Below are 19,548 nucleotides of genomic sequence, written 5' to 3'. Positions count from 1 at the left end.
TTTATAAATATGGTTCTCCAGAGTGTGCTATTCATAGTTCACCAACAGTGTGAGAGAAGATTCCTAAAGGCCAATCAGGTCTTAGGTCCACCATTGTTTCTATAAGAACTGTAGATTTCTAATAATAAAGTGTTTTTTCATGCCTTCTGATGATAGAGTCTCTGTATCACCTTTGCCTGTCCCCAGTACCGCTTTGGTGACACAGGGCCACCCTCCTCCCAGGATTGTCCTCCTCCTCCACAAAGCCCATGACACAACTCTCCTCCTCCAGTGCACTGCAGCAAAGCAAAAGTTGAAGCACAACTGAGAAACTGCTGCAAGGAGAGTCTGTATCAGCCCAGCAGTGCTGCTGTAAGGCTTGGGTTGAGACCAGAGCCTCCAAAGCTGAACTTCCCAGAGCTCTCTCCATGCAGCACCTGAAACTCTGGCTGTGGCAGGACAAAGGGCTCCTGCCATTGAGCAGGTTAAATGAATGCCTCAGTGCCATGCTGTGCAAAGCCTGAAGCACTGATGGCTTCCCCTGCTGCTGTAATAGCCTCATCTCCCCAACTCTCATTAAGCCCAAGCCCCACAGATCCAAATCTTTGCTGAGCAGAGCCCCAAGTAAGGAAATCAATCATTCTCCAGCGGATGCTGTGCTGCCATCCACCCTCCCCAGCCCCTCAGAGGCACTGCAGAGGGGAGCTGCTGCTGCTGCCTGGGTGCCCCAGAGGGCTCAGCAGCCCACAGTGCCACAGCCCAGCAGGAGCCCATGGCCTCACCCCGTGCTAATGACCAGGACAAATCACTGAGCTGCGCCAGGGCCCTGCCGGGTGCCGTGTCAGTGACAGGGCAGCATCAGTCACCCTCAGCCCACAAATGCAGCCAAACCCCCAGGCCTCCATCCCCTGCCTGCAGCCCAGCTGGGAGAGGGAGGATTACCCTGCACTGCCAGGATCTCCTCCATGTGCTGAGCTGAGAGAGAGAAGCCCCAATGCTGGTGCTCAGCACCCTGCTCCCTGCAGAGGAGCCTCTGTAGAGACCAAGCTGCCTTGTAGGAATATTCATCCATGATGCAGGGGTTGCAGAAAACCACTGTACAGAACTAAGCTACATGCATGGAAATGCCAGTATTCCTCCCCCTTTCCCATACATGAATTTCAAATACTTCAGCATCCAAAGAGACCTCAGCATCCAAACAGGCTGGAGTAGGAGCTGTCTGCTGTTAGCAGCAGGGACTTGTCTGTGCTGGGGAAGCTGAAGGGCATTGAAAGCAAAGGCACAGCATTGCCACCTGCAAAGTCCATCCCATCCATGTGCAACCCAAACTCATGCTCTGAAGTGCACCAGGGGTGCTGGGGAGGGACACTTGTGCCAGGGGCTATCCCAGACTCTGAGCTGGAAGGCTGCAACTGTGCACTGGCAGTGCATTAACTTCCCTATTGTATTAGAATCTAACCCTAACCTGTAAAAATTCTCCTGGCCCCTGATAAGACACTGTATGTGACTTTCTTGTTTGCCTTACTCTCCCTCACCCTACACACCCAGCATCAGCTTTAGCATTGTGGCTGTAATCACTTTATTTCTTTATATTAATTAGGAAGTTATAAATTCTCTTCCCCATGAGCTTATAGGAGCTCAGTCTGGATCTCCCAGTGTTTCCCAGGCAGAGAGGAACACACAGCACTCTGCAGGAGAGGGAGGGATGCCTGGCTGCTTGGCTGAGCTCCCACTGTTCCACTGGACACAGCAAGGAACAATCCAGGGTGTTTTGTGACTTCTTTCTAATGAGGTCAGGCATCATGGTATTTCAGCTGGATTAAGGGTCTGCAATCACTGGCCTGGTCTTTGGTTTCCATGAGCTGTAGGGCCTGAGGCTGAATCAGTCACTGCTGTGCTGGAGCTTTACCTTTCCTGCAATTAGCTCAGCATTTCTGGAGCAGCACTGTGGCCTCAGCAGCCTGAGGTCTTTGCACCCATCACCAGCAGGACTCAGCTCTGCAGGGCTGGGTGACAGGAGCCCGCCACTCCAGGCTGCCCAGGGTCCTGGCCTGAGAGCTGGCAGAGGAGTGCAGGGCTCCTGCTGCCTTTGGGGAGCTGGGCTGCACCTCAGCCAGACTGTCCAGGGGGGTTTCAGTGCCAGAGGCTGAGAGACCACCCCGATTTTTGGGAAATCTTCCCCAGAAATGAGGGGAGGCTGCGGTGGGAGGGCTGGGAGCACTCTCACACTGCAAAACAGAGAGTTCCATTTCTCCCTGCCCCACAAAGGTTTCAGCCCCAGGGTGGACCTCAGTCACAAGCACAAAAGAAACAGAAAGCCTGCACATTCAGAAGGGGAGAGGCAACAGGACACTTCAGGTCAATGCAAGATTGGAGATGGTGTGAGCAGCTTCCTGCAAGGAGAGATTTAAGGGGCAAATTGCAAACACCCAAGAGCAACTTGAGCTTCCTCTCCCACACAGCTCAGTCCAAGAGGGCAGTGGCCATTCCTTAAAATCCCTGGGAGGAGCAAACTTAGGAGGGGCACAAAGAAAACTGCTGATGAAAAAGGCACAACACACGTGAGGGGTGAAGACAGGCACAGCCCCAAAGGCAGCTCTCATCTCCTTACTGCTCCCCTGGCACAGCACGCTGTGAAATGCAGTATTCTGTGTAGTGTTTTGGAATCAAGACCAAAACAGCTTTCATGGAGGAAATCTGAGTTAAAAGTAAGAGATAACTCAAAGGATGACACATCCTTAGTGCCTGCTGAGGAACTCCAAGGGGAGCCCAGCCCAGAGCTCTCTGCATACAGAATTGCACTGAGCTGCTCTCCCGGCACTGCCTGGGCACAAACACACTCCATATCACAGCAGCACCTTAAGGCAAGAGCTTTGAAAATCCAGAATTAGATGTTGCTATTAGACATTACAAGAGAAGAGATGCTGGCTTTTCATGTTGCTTCCATCCTGAGACTGGTTTGCACAGAGAGGAAGAAATGTTGTGTTTGTTTGCATTACTCACCAGGAGTGAAGGTGCCAGGAGCACCCATTGATAGCACAGCTCTCTCTGTCCTGGGCAGGCATCAGCCTCTGCTCAACTCCAGCAGCAAAACTGTCACAGGCAGCATCTGGCCAGAGCTATGTTGCATGTAGACTGTAAGAGCTTGATCCAGTTCATTTTCTAAGGAAGAAATGAAAAATCTGAGTTGTAGAGATTTGTGTCAGCAGACAAGAACCAGGTCTCCATGTCTAGCTGGAACTGTCCTGTCTGTGCACCCCTGTCCCATGCAGAAGAACCCCCAGAGCTGCTACCCTGTTAGTAATAGCAGAAAACAGAGCACTGTTCCAGGAGAGAAATCTGTGTTTATTCCATGAAAGTGGGACATGGAAACAATTTTTAATCCCAGCATTATTTGCAAATACATGACCTGCTGGTAGATGATCCCACAGTCACTGGGCAGTGCCCTTCTCCATAAATGATCATGAAAGAAAGAAGGCTGAAACAAAGGTAGTGATCAACCCAAAATCAAAGTGTCCATACATCTACTCATTTACATATCACACTAGAGGCAAAAGTAATGCCTTATAGAACAATGTCAGAAAAAGAAAGTTAAACAGTAGAAAGGAAAAAGACTGACTGCTATGTCAAATTATCAGACTGCCAAGGAATAAAACCTTGTCATATATCATTCATGCACTAAATACAGCACTCTCACTTCTGCAGCCTCTTCCTTCCTTCCTTCCTTGGATCTCAACATTGTTTGCTAACATAAATGAATAAACCCTCTCACCTCCCGTGAAGCAGGTAATTTGTTTTTATTAATACATAAATGATAGAGGAAATTAATTAAGGAACAGAAAGGGCAAGAGGCCCAAGATCACACAGCAAGAGCACTTTAATCACTACATTCTGGCCACTTAAGAGTAGTGCTTGCATGTTAATGCTTTCCTGTAGGAAGCAAGCATTTCCAACACACCACCTTTCCTAAGGCCTCCCCCAGCCCTGGCTAACTTTCCAACTTTGCAACATCAGGGACATGGAGTTGTTCTTCACATTCACACCACACCTCTGTCCCCTGGTTTAATTATTATTTATGCTGAATATAAATAGCATAGGAGATGATCCTAAGATGAATAATGTACAGGCAACAAGAGACAGAAAAACTGCTCCAGTCAGCTCATCTCCTACCTGCTTTATATTAAACACATCTGAGCACTGGGTCTCTGCATACTAGAGGAGGATGGGTGAGTTTTAGGGCCATTGCACAGTATGAACTTTCCCAATGTATCACAGTTCCAGAACCTCCCATGCCAAATAACTTTGTGCTGATCCCCAGTGAAAATTCACAGTGTTCAACAGCCCTTGAAATTTCTAATTTGTGAGTCCCCACGGAGGAGTGGTGCAGGGGGTGCATTTCTTGCTGCATCACCTGCCTTGGACAGGGGATCAGGTACTCCTTGGAGCCTGACTGCACTGCCCAAAATCTGTGCTCCTATTTTAATTAATAAGCAATGTATATCTATCTGCTTCCCCATTTGCATCTAGTGCTGTTAATGACAAGAAAATACATCTTTTTAAAATGCTAACCTAGTAAGAGGTATTAGGAAAAGTGAAAGCTATTACATGTGCAAATTTCAGAGCAATTAGTCACAGAGGCAGAAGCACAGACAGGAGATTAGTTCTCAAGTCCTCATTCCCACCTGCTTCCCCAGTGGAGCCAGCAGTTTTGTGCAGACCCAGGAGGTGAAGGCCAGGCTCAGCCCCACCAGGACGTGGCAAAGCAATTTCCCTGCACCCACCCTGCTGTCAGCAGTGCCCTGCACTCAGCATCTCCCACAGCCTGGCAGGAATCAGGACTGTGTGTCAGCAGTGCCCTGCACTCAGCATCTCCCACAGCCTGGCTGGAATCAGGACTGTGTGTCAGCAGTGCCCTGCACTCAGCATCTCCCACAGCCTGGCAGGGCTCAGGACTGTGTGTCAGCAGTGCCCTGCACTCAGCATCTCCCACAGCCTGGCTGGAATCAGGATTGGGTGTCAGCAGTGCCCTGCACTCAGCATCTCCCACAGCCTGGCTGGAATCAGGACTGGGTGTCAGCAGTGCCCTGCACTCAGCATCTCCCACAGCCTGGCAGGGCTCAGGACTGTGTGTCAGCAGTGCCCTGCACTCAGCATCTCCCACAGCCTGGCTGGAATCAGGACTGGGTGTCAGCAGTGCCCTGCACTCAGCATCTCCCACAGCCTGGCAGGGCTCAGGACTGTGTGTCAGCAGTGCCCTGCACTCAGCATCTCCCACAGCCTGGCTGGAATCAGGATTGGGTGTCAGCAGTGCCCTGCACTCAGCATCTCCCACAGCCTGGCTGGAATCAGGACTGGGTGTCAGCAGTGCCCTGCACTCAGCATCTCCCACAGCCTGGCAGGGCTCAGGACTGTGTGTCAGCAGTGCCCTGCACTCAGCATCTCCCACAGCCTGGCTGGAATCAGGACTGGGTGTCAGCAGTGCCCTGCACTCAGCATCTCCCACAGCCTGGCAGGGCTCAGGACTGTGTGTCAGCAGTGCCCTGCACTCAGCATCTCCCACAGCCTGGCTGGAATCAGGACTGGGTGCAGGCTACCAGAGCCTGGCCAAGGGGCAGGACTCAGAACAGGCTCACATCTAAAGAAACAATTTTCTTTCCCCATTTTCCTGCAGCCAATGTGATCTCACTGAAGAAAAAAACACTAAGTGCATCCAGAAAGAGAACACAAATAGCTAAATTCTGTTGGTGTGAAGATTTCTTCCCCTGACAGTGCTATTCTAGATGCATCACTGCATATTTGCAGTGGAAGATGGAAATACTTCTAACATTAAAGATAGTGACATTCTCAATTTATCTCACTTGTGGAAAGGTGTGTGTGGGAGTGTGAGTGACTCTTAGGAACATGTCCTAAGTAGTTTGATGAAGAATAGTACACATTTCTCCTAGGATTTTTTTTAATAAAGCTCAAAATTGTAGTAGAAGATTCTTGGCAAGAGTTTAGAAAAAAGAAACAGCTTTGGGAAATAAATCTTATATTGTGCTCCTTCTTGTAGGATTTTTGAGTCCTCTATCTCTATATATAAAAATTAAATTATTAAAAAATGGAATCCAAATTATTCTACAACACTTTTGAGCACTTGATTGCTCCCAGTTTTTAACAAATCTGTGGCTAGGGTTGTGTTGTGGCAAGGTAAACCTGGGCCTGAACAGCCAGTGTTTGTCACAGACCCATACTACCAAACTGCTCCTAAAAACAGAGAAAAAAAAAGAAAAAGAAAAAGGATCTGGTTTTCAGCATCAGAATGGACTCTCACTGTTGTCAGTTAAAATCACTCTCAGAGATGTGGGGAATTTTAACCCATTTGAGCAGCAACAGCCACCCCTGCCTGAGCTCCCCAACCCTGAGCCTCATCTCCCCCGAGGCTGGGGCAGCTCCATCCCCATCCAGAGCTGGCAGAGACACCGGAGAGCAGGGCAGGCTCCCAGCTCAGCCTCAGCACATCCAGAAGTGCCTCCCCACACTCCCAAAGCTGCTCCCATTCCTCACAGGAAATTGCAGAGTAAAAGTGCCAAGGGCACAGACAGGGCTCCAGATCCACCCCCAATACAAGAGCTACAAATGCTCTATTTTCCTCTGGCTGACAATACACTAGGAGACACATTTTTGTTGTTCATGGATGTTCACAGAAGACCTAAAGATAGCCTAGTATTGTCAACAGAAAATGCAATTCAATTCCCTAAAAATATCAGGAACACAGGCTATGAAGAGTTTGTTTTTCTCCAGTAATGCACTTTTTCATTATTGCCCTGGATTAAAATTAAATTGCTAACATAAGGACAAGCAGATGAATCTGTGGTTATGATAGCATAGAAAAATGTCAATACAATGCTTGTACACTGCATGCTCCTTCAGTATTTAAAGATTCTTATCTCCAGAATATTATAAACTGAAACACATTGTGAGGATCTCATGCTATTAAATCAAGCAATGCTGCTCATATTGCTTCACTTCTGCCATCAGCCAGGCAGTGCATCACCTCTGGGGAGAAAATTTCTGGGTGTCCTGCATAGGGAAGCAGCATTTTCAGAGCTCAGAAGCAGAACACGAATGTGTTTTCATGCATGCAAATACAACCCTAACATTGGCAAAAAAAAAATTAAAAATAAAAAAAATAAATAAAATAATAAAAATTAAAAATTAAAAAAAAAAAAACACCCTAAAATTTGATATTGACCCTAATCAAAACAAGCCCTGGCTCACAGCATCTTTGTAGTGGGGACAGTGAGCTGCCAATTTTTAGTGACAGGCAAAGTAGTGGCTCAAGTTCTGAAACATTTAATAAGACAGTGACTTAAGAAGTCAAATTAATTGTATAATTTCTAATTCCACATAAAAACAACAACAAAAAAAAGGCAATATAGAAACAAACTGCCATTTCAGAAAAAGACACATTCAAACATTCTTCCAAGGTGCTTTACACAGACAACCTTTGCTCTGAAAATGTCTTTTCTCTTTCCAGGGTAGCAGCACACAGAGGTGGAGGCTGCAGCCAAATGCCACAAAACTGGATTGAATATCATTGCCCTGCACAATGAGATTACAACTGTATTACCCCAGACCAGGAGCTGGTCCTGACAGCTCCAGCTTCACCCTGGAAAAGTTCCCTTACAAACCCTGCTTTTCCCAGTGTCAGTATTCTCCTTGGATTTCCTTTTTAGCTGGTGAAGGGTGATTTAAGTTGCCAAATACATAATTTCACACGTTTCCAAGTAGTCTCATCACTAAGCCCTATGTAAATACACAGGACCAGTGACTGACAGAAGAAGGTTGCCAAAACCAATCATTTTGAACCAACTAATTGGGAAACACTTTTGACTGATAATTTCATTTTTTTTCTTAGCAGCTGTATTTTACAAGGGTTATTCCCAGGATTCTGCACAAATGGACTTTCCCCATGAGACCAGTGGCTGGTGTGGACACTTGGCAGTCCCAGAGAGAGAACAGGAGCAGGATTAAAGCATGTGAGGCTGCATGAAATCAGGCTGTGGAGTGTCTGAGCTCAGTGCAAACTGCACATTGCACATGCTGCAGGCAGCCCTGCTGGCTCCTGGGCTCTCTTAGGAGATCAGACAGGAAACCAGGGCTTTGTTCTAGGAAAGGCATAAAGGCCTTCAGAAGTCACATTACCAAAGAACTCTGCAGGCATGGGCCAGAGTGAAACATTTTGTTATGTAGTCTCACCTTGCTGGAAACACACTGTCGGCTTCTAAGGAAAAAGAATAGGAATTAGATTTATTTCTGTAAACCAAATCCTTTCTTGCTTTACTTGCTAACCAACTGTTGAGTCTCATGCTTCTAGATATTGCTGTTTGGAAAATATTAATTTCAAATAATATGGAATTTAAAAAAACTATCACTGGTTATTGTTGGAGTCTCTGGGGAACACAAAATGGAAAAAAAAAATTCTGGACAACTTCTGCTCTCCTGTAATGAAAAAAGTAAATGGAAGTTTCAAAGTGACACCTCCATCCAGTAGAATTAAGGAATTGACTTTTTCTATCTTGAGTCAGAACACTGCAAAAAAATTCTGACAACCTCAGTTTAGAAACCTGTCATAGAGAAAGCAGGTAATTCATTCTTCACTGCAGCCCTTTAATGTATAAGAAAGTATACTCTGCAAACTAATATACCTACTGAATTTTACTCTACATTATTTTTGTCTCACTTTTCACTTCCATGCTTTCACTAATTGAGCTTCTGTCTTTTGTTATTTGTACAACAATCTCTCAGGGGATCCTCTTGTTCTCTTTATAAAAATCTAGTTAAAGTGCTTCCGTTATATGACCATGTCTCTGTATTAGCTTGTATTAGTGGGTGTATTTCAGCTGCATAGCTGGAACATTTAAACATACTGGAGAGGATGCAGAGAGTATAGAAAGCTTGGATGGTGTTTACATAGCCTTCCCACGCATTTTGGCAAAACTGTATTGCTCCAAGTCCTGTGACATGCTAAACAAAAACAAATTTGAGCACCAACAAGGGCAAACCTCAAGAGCAGAAACACATAATATGTGGTGTTATTTACCATAAATCATATGGCTGAGAGCTTTAAAAGAAGCTCTTTTCCTATAGGATCTTGGTGTTACTGAAAGGAGTCACCCTTCAGGATGTGATACTCCCTACAGGAGAGCTGAACATTAGTGCTCCACAATTATGTTTCATGAGACCTCACCATATGCCACACACAAAACTCATGTAGTGCAGCAATCAAGGCTCAATCCTACAAGCAGCTATGAGAAAGCTCAGCCATATTCATGTAAGGAGAGAAAAAAAAAAAAAGAAAGTAAAACTAATTATTGAAATTTATGGGTTCAGGTATTTACATAATGATTACAATTAACAAGGTGTTTATCTCTATTTTTGTTCTTCATCTATATGCTTGACGTCTATATCAGTCATAGAAATTACATATTTAAAAAAGGAGAAGGTAATTCAGGTCAGCCAGGAAAAGCTTTTTGGGATCAAACTGGAGCAAGAGCTGCACAGAATGGAAGCAGCCCTTCATGCCTGTCAGCATTTAGGGTCCAGCACAGCAAATATCAGACCTGTGAGCTCCCAGAGACCTGGCCCCCAGCCCCCTCAGCCTGGCTGGGAACACAGAGCTGGCAGCAGCCCCTGTTCCCACCAGGTGAGGATGCTGAGCTGCCTCAGAGCAAAGGTGACAATGGTGACAAACAGCTCCCAGGTAAACAAACAAACAAACTTACCCATCCAAAAGGAAACCTGCCTGTGAGTGCAATACATCTGCAGCAGCCCTCGGTGCTCCATGCTGGGCACAGCTCTGGGCCACTTTGTGGGCAGAAATGACCTCCTGACCATGCACCACAGCCTGGTGTGCAGAGGGCTCCTTGCCAGCTGAGAGTGAAACCCTGCAGGGGAGGGCATAAAAACCTGTGAAGGTGAAATCTGGAGAGACAAGATCCCAAAGAAAGCATTCACTTCCAAGAATAACCTGAGAGGGCCACTGACTCCCAAGTGCCACCAGATGCCACATGGTGTGTGCCATCCTCATTCCTGAATCTGAGGCATTCCTCCAAATGCAGAGATGCAATGACAGGGAAGACTACAGGGGTTTGCTGGGGAAAGTGCACTCTGCTTACTGCTGCTGTTGGATTTTAAACTGATAGTCAGAGACTGAGCCTCTTCTGAAGCAATAGTGAGAAAACTATTGCTATCATATTGTTCAAATTTAGTTTAGTATTAGCAAAGGAAGTTGAAAACAACTCAGCATCTCCATCTTTCATCCTTGAGCCTCTTCTGAAGCAATAGTGAGAAAACTCTCTTTGCTCTTCCTGCCCCTGCAGGGCAGATCCCAAGGAATTCATGGCAGGAGTGCAGTGAGGAGGCTGGGCTGGTGCAAATGGGTCACAGAAGTCCTTTGTGTCACAGCTGTGTCACAGCTGGCCCTGGCACAGGCATTCACAGCCCCTGGTGCTCCACTTGAATGTCCTCTCTGGGACATATTCTGGGACTTTCCTTGGGCTTCATTCATCTTTACACAGCAAAGGAGGATTTTTTTGTCAACAATCAGTTCTTTACACATTTTGGCACCTGACCTACACGTGGCACACCCAGTCAAGCTGCATGATACATTACATTAATACTGCAAGGAAAGATAGATATAGATGTAGAAGTAAATATAGATATATAGATGAGATAGATAGATAGATAGATATAGATATAGATTATATAAATAGATATAGATATAGATATAGATGATATAGATATAGATATAAATATATAGATTGACATAGATGATACAGATGATATAGATATATTAGATATAGATGATATAGATATAGATATAATATATATTTATACATATGCACTGTATTGTTTTTCCAAAGTGTCAGATCACTACATTATAACAGAGAGCCTATTACAGACAGGTTTAGTTAGCTGTGCATCATTTCACACCTTCATTACAATCTTTACTGGGAAAATGGATTGCTTTTGAGGCTCTCTCCATTCTCATTAAACTTCCACTCTTGCAGAGTGTCAGAACTGTAAAATGCCTAATACAGACAGTTAATTATAACAGCACTCACTACTTCAGCCTTTTCAATTACCCACATTTCCAGCAGCTGGAGCAGCCAAGCTCCCATTCAGGGTGAGTAAGAGCACCACTAACAAGGGAGACCAAGGGGTGGCCAGGGGACAACACACTCTGCCAGACCATGCAGAACCTGGAAAACCCTCAGAAAGCTTTCCACTGGCAGGAAACAGCATTGCTTGGGAGCTTTGTGATTGTGCAAGGATGAAAGATAGAGATGCAGAGTTGTTTTCCACTTCCTTTGCTAATACTAAACTAAATTTGAACAACATAAACATTATTAAGGAAGCTGTCCTTGGAGTTGCTCAGGGTAATAGAAGCACTTTGTCAGATGAAAAATTGGCAGAAATTAGCCTGAAATTGTTACCGAAAATGAAATCACATAAACAACTTTGATTTCTGCTTCAGGACACAAGCTGCCAGATAGGAGTTACCTCTCTCCTTGTCACATTCAGGCACGTGTGGCAAGCAGAAACCTCAGCTGATTGCAGCTCCCAGGGATCAGACACTGGAAATCTTCTCCTGGTCCAATGGGACAACTTCCACTCCCTCCTGCAAATGGGAGAGTCTCTGACACTTATACACAGCAAACTGTGCCCATGCCCCTGGAGTGCTGGCACTGGGGGTACCTCTGACACTTATACACAGCAAACTGTGCCCATGTCCCTGGAGTGCTGGCACTGGGGGTATCTCTGATACTTATACACAGCAAACTGTGCCCGTGCCCCTGGAGTTTGTGGTGGTACTGGGGGTATCTGGCATTCTGGGGCTGAAATGAGGCTCCCAGCAGTTTCTGAACAGCACAAACACTGTGGTGACTGTAAAGCCTGGCAGATGTTGAAGAACTGCTCCACATGGGAATGAAACTCCTCTGAGCAGCTGCCCTGAGTCCCCTGCCAGAGGCACCCAACCAGCTCCCATCTGAGCTGACTCCAGCCTCTCAAAGAAACCCCAGTTTCAGGTTTCTCATAGCAGCAAACCCACTCAGATGCAAACCAAGATTTTCCAAGGATAAATGACCCTCCTAGATTGCAGGCCCAGCACATGGCCACAACAGGTCACTGCTCTTCTCAGCTCTTTCCTCTTTTTACAAAAACCACACAACTGAGGATTGTCCAAGTCACACCCTGCTGTACAAATGAGAATTCCATTTTGAGCAGGTAACTCTCCATGTATTTATGGAGAGCATCCTTGCTGTAAAGGAACACCATGTTCCAGCACAGACATCCCAAACACAGCAGAAAAAGCCATCTCCCTTATGAGGGATCAGAAGATCAGAGCTGTGTTTTATTAGTTGTATAAAAAGTATCTTTAGCTCTCAGTTGAAAGGAAAAATTTGCATTTAAATAGAAAGATTAATAACTGTAATACACAGAGCCCACACTGAATAATTTTTTTGTAACAGAAAATAATTCATATTTTTGTATAAATTGTTCACCTTAAGTCAAGCTACAAAAAATCATAATCACAATATTTTATGGAACAATTTTAATCTAATACAGCTTTGTTAAATTATAATTCTCCAGTGTAAATAATGCATGCCTGCAGTTTTGAAAAAGGCCAGATTTAAAATACCTGTCTCTGAAAATTCAATAGGGTGTGTGCTTTTTGGTGTGTTTACACTGTGCATGAGTTTTACCTATTAAAATAAAAAGAATCCTTCAGAATGATAATAACAAACCATTACTGCAAGGACAGGCCAGGAGGTGATGCTTATGGAGAGCTTAATGAACTTTTTTGGAAAGAAGCTTTTTCTCTAGAACACACAATTTTGGATTCACTCATTTCAACATGATACTGAACCCTTGAGTTGTTTTGGTCAGGCTTAAAACCTGGTCTTAAAACCTGAAAAGTTACGTTTTGGCATTCTTTTGGCACTGAGGAGCAGATTTTAATTTTATTTTGCAATTATTTTTCACCTACAGCTATATTTTTTAACCACTGACCCCAAGCCACAGGAAAACAACCTCTCTTCTCCCTTTCAATCTAGCCAAGCCTTTTAAAAATGTATAAAAGCATTGACATGTCAGAGAAAACTTCCAAAAAATCCTCTAGGATCATCTTTAATAAGCATTTCCTTTTTTGTCTGTGTGCATTTTGCTTTAGTGCATCTCCTGTTTGAGATAAATTTGGGAGCCCCCCAGGACATGGCACGGGTTGTTTTCCCAGTGCTCAGGAGGGCAGCTGGGAGCACAGGGTGGTGTCTCCTGGCTGCAGCCCCTGGATGGTCCCTGGAGCTGTCCCAGCAGGGATATCACACCCTGGGGGCCAGATGGATGCAATTCCTCCCTGCTCCATCCCTCTGGGCTGCCAGTCTCCTCCCAGCTCCCCAGCTCCCCACGAGGGAAGCCATCAGGAAGAAGCCAGAGCTGCTGCAGCTGGGCAGAAAAACTGCATTTTCCACCCTGTGCCCTGGGAAAGAGGCCAGTGCAGCCCAGAGGCTGCAGCAACTGCTTGAAGCAGCTCTACTGTTGCTTTCTCTGTGCTGGAAGAAGGCAATGCCTTTGCTCTCCCCTCCTGGACTCATGCCAGCAGAGCCCTACCACACTCAGAGCATTTCTGCTGCCTTTGGCCAAGGGATGGCTCCTCCACCCCACGGCCAGTTGGCTCACCCTGGCCACTGTCCCCAGGCACAGCAAACCTGGCAGGAAGCCTCCAGGCTGGCAGTGCCACAAGCTCCTGTTTGCAGTGGGAAAGGAGCAGTTTCTTCTCTGGCCTGGCTGTGAGATGCAGAATCTATTTCCTGCTGCAGCAGGAGCCTGGCGTGGGGAACTTGTGACGTTTAATTTATCACATCCTCGTACATTACAGACCTTCCACATAAAAACCTTTTAATTAGAGGAGAATCAGGAGGGAGTTGCCTGGTGTTTCTCCAGTGCCACACAGATAATAGCAGAAAGCAAATCCCCTTATTCTGCTTGGAGCCACTGGCACCACTAATTACTCTCCCAAAATTCTGCTCAGGTCCCTCTCGCTGCTCATTTAATCTTTGTCACTCTTGCTGCCTTCCATTTCATCACTCAAGCACCAAGCAACAGGCACAGACACAATCAGGGAAGTTTGGAAGAGCTGCTGCTGGTGTGCAGGGGGAAGCCCAGCACTGCTGGAAGCCAGGGCTGAAAGCAGACAATCAGCAGAGGATGCAGGATGCTCAAAACCACGGCGTGTGTTCATTAGGGAGCTCAGCTCCCTTCAGGCTCTAATGCACCTGGACTCCAGAGGCTGCAGGCTTCCCTGTCACTGGGATATCTGCTACTGCCCAGCCTGATTTTAGGCTGGATGGTAGTGCAAGAATGGAGATATTCATCTTCACCTTCCTGCTCTCACCCCCTGTGCCACTGTGAGCCCAGAGCCAGTCTGGTGCCACCAGCAGGGAGACCTGGCAAGGCTGGCAGCTCCTGGAGAGCCCCCTCATCACTGCAACTACAGAATTACCACAAAAACCAAAGGGCTTCAGGAAACCACTGGAACTTGTGAAATAAGTTATAGATATACAGATATACAGATATAAATCATCAATAACCTAATTTTAAAAGACCCTTTAAACAGTGAAAATGAAAAGGCAAATGATGACAACCAGTGAAGAGCACATGGGAGCTGATGCAGACAAGCCCCAGCTTTAGCAGCAGCCCACCTGGGCAGCAGGTGAGGCTTGGGTAACCAAACACCTGAGCTGCCAGTGCTGGCTGGACTCCTCCTGCCCCATCTGCTCCCTTGGTTTGGCAGCTCAGCCCCTCAGGGGGACACAAAAGGATGGCAGGAGGTCAGGGGCAGCTCTTTCCCAGAGAGTGAGTGGGCTGGAATTTGGTTAAGGAGGTACTTTGTCTCAGGAGATTTGGTAGCAGGGATGTGTGCCGTCACATCTGGATGGCAGCAGATTACACAGCTGGAATTCCAGCTTTCATTGCTGCCTCAGGACCTAATGACACAAACAACTGCAAGCCAAAACAAATATCCCTTTGCTTGTACAGAAAAAAAGAAATCTAAAAAACCCCAAAAACTCGTGTGCAAGTAGGAATTTACATTACAAATTTTCCCTTGCTGGAAAAGGCTTTTGGAGAATCTCCACCACAGCAGAGCTGGTTTAGGAGCCCTCAGGGCAGTGCTGGGTCTGGGAGGTTGAGCTGAGCTGAAGGACAAGTCACCCACACACAGGCAGGGCTTGGGCAGGTCCCTGCACCCCAGTGTCCCCAACAGGTCCAACTCTTGCTCCTGCCTCTGCTCCCAAGGTGATGCAGCTCCCAGACTTGAGAGGAGTTTGCAGCAAGGGGCAGGGGGGGAATGTGCCATAGGTCAGGGATTTCTGCTCCAGGGATGATGCCAGCACTGGACTGGCAAGGATGGTGGGCAACTGGTTTAAACCCCAGCTCTGAGAGCATGGTCCCAAGATGCTGCTGTGACACATTGCTCTCCTGTGGCAGAGACACTCTGCCACCAGGGACCCTTCCTCCAGCAGCTGCCACGACCTCAGGCAGCTGCACAGGCATCTGTGGTACAGTCACCTCTTTTTGCCTATTGGGAGGGCCAAGACTGATCAAATCTTTTAGCAATAAAAGGAAACTAATTTATTTTGCACAATGTCAGTTAGCTTTACAATATTCTGTCGTATATTCTTTAGCTGCTCAATGTTACATTGGGAGCTTCTGAATGCAAATATTGCCTGACAAGAAGGATGAAACCAGATGATTTTTTATCTCAGCTATACATTCACATATCACATATCCAAAGTTAACAAGTGACTCTCTGGTGTAAAGCCATTTTCTACTTTCTATGCATCCCAAATAACAGCTATGAAAATCCTTGTCTATTATATAGTAAGATAGTTTGCTGCCTTTATTTTTCTGACCACTTGTGGATTTGTACAAGCAGAGGACTGAAGCTTTCATGTTATCATCCTGCTCCCTGGTAATCTCATTCTGCTATCTCTGCTTTTTCACTGCCGTTTTCAGATGTTTAATGAAGCAACACTTGGATATGAGATACCCCTGATAGTTCTTTTGCCCATTCTCCATTGTTTTCAATCTCAGAACTACTGAATAAATGGAAATATATTTACCAGGCCTGCTTTGCACTTCCTGAACAGAACTCCCTCTGGAGGCAATGAGAAATGTTGCTAACATGGACAATCCAGGTGTAAGTCTCCTTTTTTTCCCCACATTGCCTGTGTGGAAGAACATAAAAAGAACACATTTACAGTTAATAGGCCTTGTCTGCTCCTAAGCCAAATATTACCATTAGGAAAGAGTGTTTCCTAAATGAAGAATCTATGTTTACACTCCACCACATCCATTCCCTTACCTAGTTGCCTTTCCCTTGAGACCTTGTGCAAGTACCAGCAAAAGTCCAAGACAAAAATGTGCCACACTCTGCACACAGGTGGGGACTTGCCCAAGAAAGCCATGCTAAAGATCATTTCTCCCCATTTCCAGCTCAGAGCTGCCCCACTGACCTTTTCTTCCCACCCAGCCATCTCAAACAACAGGAATGATCAGGCTTGCACACTGAAGGTCAGCACCATCAGCCTTGTCCATTTTCCCCTGCACAGAAGCTCACACACGTCCTTCCCCTCCCCAGGATCACGCTCAGCCCACTGGTCTGCAAGAGCATACATTAGAGGGAATTTTAATGACTTGAACTCGTGCTGAACTTCCTCTTTTAGCTGCTATTTTAGTGATTTGTTGACTCTCCAAGGCTCATTCAGGACTTTTTTTTTTTTTTTAGCCTTGACAGAGTAGCTAGAGTAGACGTGGATTTTATGTGCCAACTCTTCTGTATTTTTGGCACTCTGCTCGTCACATAGCAGGGCAGAGAAATACAAGTTCAAGAAACAGAGGATGCCTCCCACATATATCTGAGATGTCTCAAAGTAGCCTAAACTAATCTCTTCCTCTCTTCACCATTAGCAGTGATGCTAAGCTAGAAGAAACGGCTGAGGATGATTTAACAGCCACACAGAATCTTAATAAGATCTACTTACATTTATATTGTCCATTTCAGGCTGGCTGGCTGTTTCCTTAGCCACAGCCTCACAAAAGGAGCTGAGTGCACTGTTTCATTTTTTGTGAGCTTTTTAATTATTTCAGCATTGTCTCTGATTTTTGTATCAGCCATCTGCAAAGTGTGGCAGGATGTGTGTAATCTTCTGTGGCACTTGTTGTACTTTCTCCATTATTATCAGATGGGAAAGAAAACCAAAGTTAAGGGAGATTAAGGTCAGCTACTCTCAACATCCAATCGCTGTATAATCCACTGTGTTATCGCCAGGGAAGATTATCAGCCTTGATAGGGACCATTCTTTGAGCCATTCAGCTCTGTGGCAGCCCACTTCTCTGGCAGAATGGCATTTCTGTTCCATCTGAAGGCAGAGAAATCACACATAAATTTTCCACCACGTCCCACTAATGTGCAGCAAGAGAGTGTGCAGGACGTGGGAGAGGTGCTTCACTGCAAAGCACAGCTGGGCCCTGGGCCCTTTGCTGTGCCCTGTACCTTGTGCTCTGTGCCCTGTGCTGTGCCCTGTGCCTAGTTCTGTGCTCTGTTCTGTGCCCTGTGCTCCGTGCTGTGCCCTGTGCTGTGCCAGAGCAGAAGCAATGCAGTTCTGCCCCACCAGTCATTTGGAGACATCCCCTCCCCTCCCAAGCCCCTAAAACACACGGGGGTGAAGGAGAGAGAAGCAGCTGCCCTGCCCAGGGGGCTCCCTGCCAGCCAGGAAGGTGTTCCTGGGCAGGATGAGGCCTCACCAGGCACAAATCCCATGCTGCTTCTTGCAAAGGGCTCACAGGCATGATTTTTTTGATGTTAAATGGACCAAAGAATTATTTGGGGAGGGTGAGGCCCAAAGTGCAGTGTGCTTGGGATGAGTGACTCCATGCCCTGCCTCCACTCTCCCAGCAGAGATGTGTGACATTCCAAAAAATACCCTGAAATGCATTATCTCCTAGCAGGAGCAATGAATCTCTCTCTAGTAGGACTATAACTCAGCAGCCACGCTTCATCTACCAAAGTTCAGTGAGGCTGGGCCCCACACAGCTCTGAGCAGCACCACAGTGACCTGTTAATGGTCTCTGCATGTCTCTGTGTGATGGGAGAGAGCAGAGACAGGGCCCAGCAGATGCTGGGCTCTGCCACACTCTGCATGGCTTAAACACCTCCATGGCTCCAGAGCAACCAGAATACCCCATATTTCAGGATAATTTTCCTGTTTGTAGTTAATGTATAGAAGTATTTTCCAACTAGCTTAACCCACAGTTTGTTATCCACTCCCAACAAGCTGATGAGTGCTGCTCTTCCAGGAGATGTCTCTTAGCAACAAAGGCTCATCAGCTCAGCTCCAACTCCATGCTGGGGCTTCATCAGGGATGTCAAAGGAAGGCAAGATGGAAGAGCAGCTGCTGACCCCGGGCAGGCAGCATTCAGCTCCAGGAAACTCCCTCTCAATTATCACATTGTGCACAAGTGAATGAGGGCTCTTTGCAGGGGACAGAGCAGGAGGCACCATCTCTTTCCCACAGGAAGATCCACCATGGATTCCAGGAGCCAATGCCTCACTGCAAGCCTCTGCTGCAGAATCTGCTTCTTAAAAATCCCTGCAGGCCTGCAGCAGGAAAAATGCCAGAGGGTGATTGCAATTTGGTCAGAGGTACCAAAACAACTCCTTCATTTGCTCCTGGGGCTTTTCAAGTCACTTGTGTCACACCTACACCTCAACAGTCCAAATTCCACAGCTCCTTTCCATGGATTTCCACTTATTTTTCGTTTTTAATGACTTGGGATTGCAGTACTCACCTTCTGCATCCATATCTTAAATACTGTGGATAACACATGGGGCAGGAATGGAAACTTCAGAACTGATGGATCTGGAATTGAGCAAATGAGAAACCAAAGCCAATACTGAGGAAAGAATCAAAATAACACAATTACAGCAAGCTACAAGCAAAGGAAGAATAAAAATTCATAAAATACTTCCATTGTTGGAAAACACAAGGCAAATAATCCAAACAGACCAACATGTTTCATTTTAAAAAGTAAAGTATTTCATTTCAGCATCATCCAAATGGAGCTTGTAGCTTTTTCTCTCCAAAATCTTTTTGGTGTGTAATTCAGTTTTAAAAGGAAGAATGAAAGGGAGTTTTTTTAAGGATCAGATCACATACAAAGTAGCTACAGCATCCTTTGGTCAATTCAAAAATGATTCAGAAATTCCAGCCATGGGAATCCCCCCTTGAAAAATGAGGATAACTGGGGAGAGATGGGACCCACCTCATTAAATGGGGCCAGAAGAAGCCAATATCCTACTAAGGACAGCAGTCAGTGAAATCCACAGGGACTAGATACTGAAGTCCACAGGAGAGCAAGTGGAGGTAGGGAGGTAGAAGATGGGCAAGGGGAAAACCCTGAAAAGGACCTGAGCTTCTAAATTACATAAAATCAATTAAAACCACAGATAACATTTTGCT

General features: G+C 46.1%; 2 long non-coding RNA genes across 2 annotated transcripts in view; both read right to left on the bottom strand.

Annotated features, from left to right (window-relative positions):
* Positions 1–9,882, bottom strand: part of LOC143695009 (uncharacterized) — a 46,870-nt gene extending 36,988 nt beyond the window's left edge. Inside the window, exons 1-2 of the long non-coding RNA XR_013183876.1 lie at positions 9,747–9,882; positions 2,983–3,141 (exon numbers count right to left, since the gene is read on the bottom strand). This is a non-coding gene — a long non-coding RNA (uncharacterized LOC143695009). The remainder of the gene's footprint in view (positions 1–2,982; positions 3,142–9,746) is intronic.
* Positions 9,883–11,530: 1,648 nt separating this feature from the next.
* On the bottom strand, positions 11,531–18,954 carry LOC143695015 (uncharacterized). The gene is made up of 3 exons (XR_013183885.1): positions 18,878–18,954; positions 16,149–16,253; positions 11,531–11,644 (listed from the first exon to the last, which is right to left on the bottom strand). It is a non-coding gene; the product is annotated as an uncharacterized LOC143695015 (long non-coding RNA).
* Positions 18,955–19,548: the final 594 nt, after the last annotated feature.

This window comes from Agelaius phoeniceus, chromosome 11 (assembly GCF_051311805.1).
Source record: "Agelaius phoeniceus isolate bAgePho1 chromosome 11, bAgePho1.hap1, whole genome shotgun sequence".
Classification (NCBI taxonomy): Eukaryota; Metazoa; Chordata; class Aves; order Passeriformes; family Icteridae; genus Agelaius; species Agelaius phoeniceus.
The sequence above is the reverse complement of the archived record's forward strand: the minus strand, read 5'-3'. Positions and strand labels throughout refer to the sequence as shown.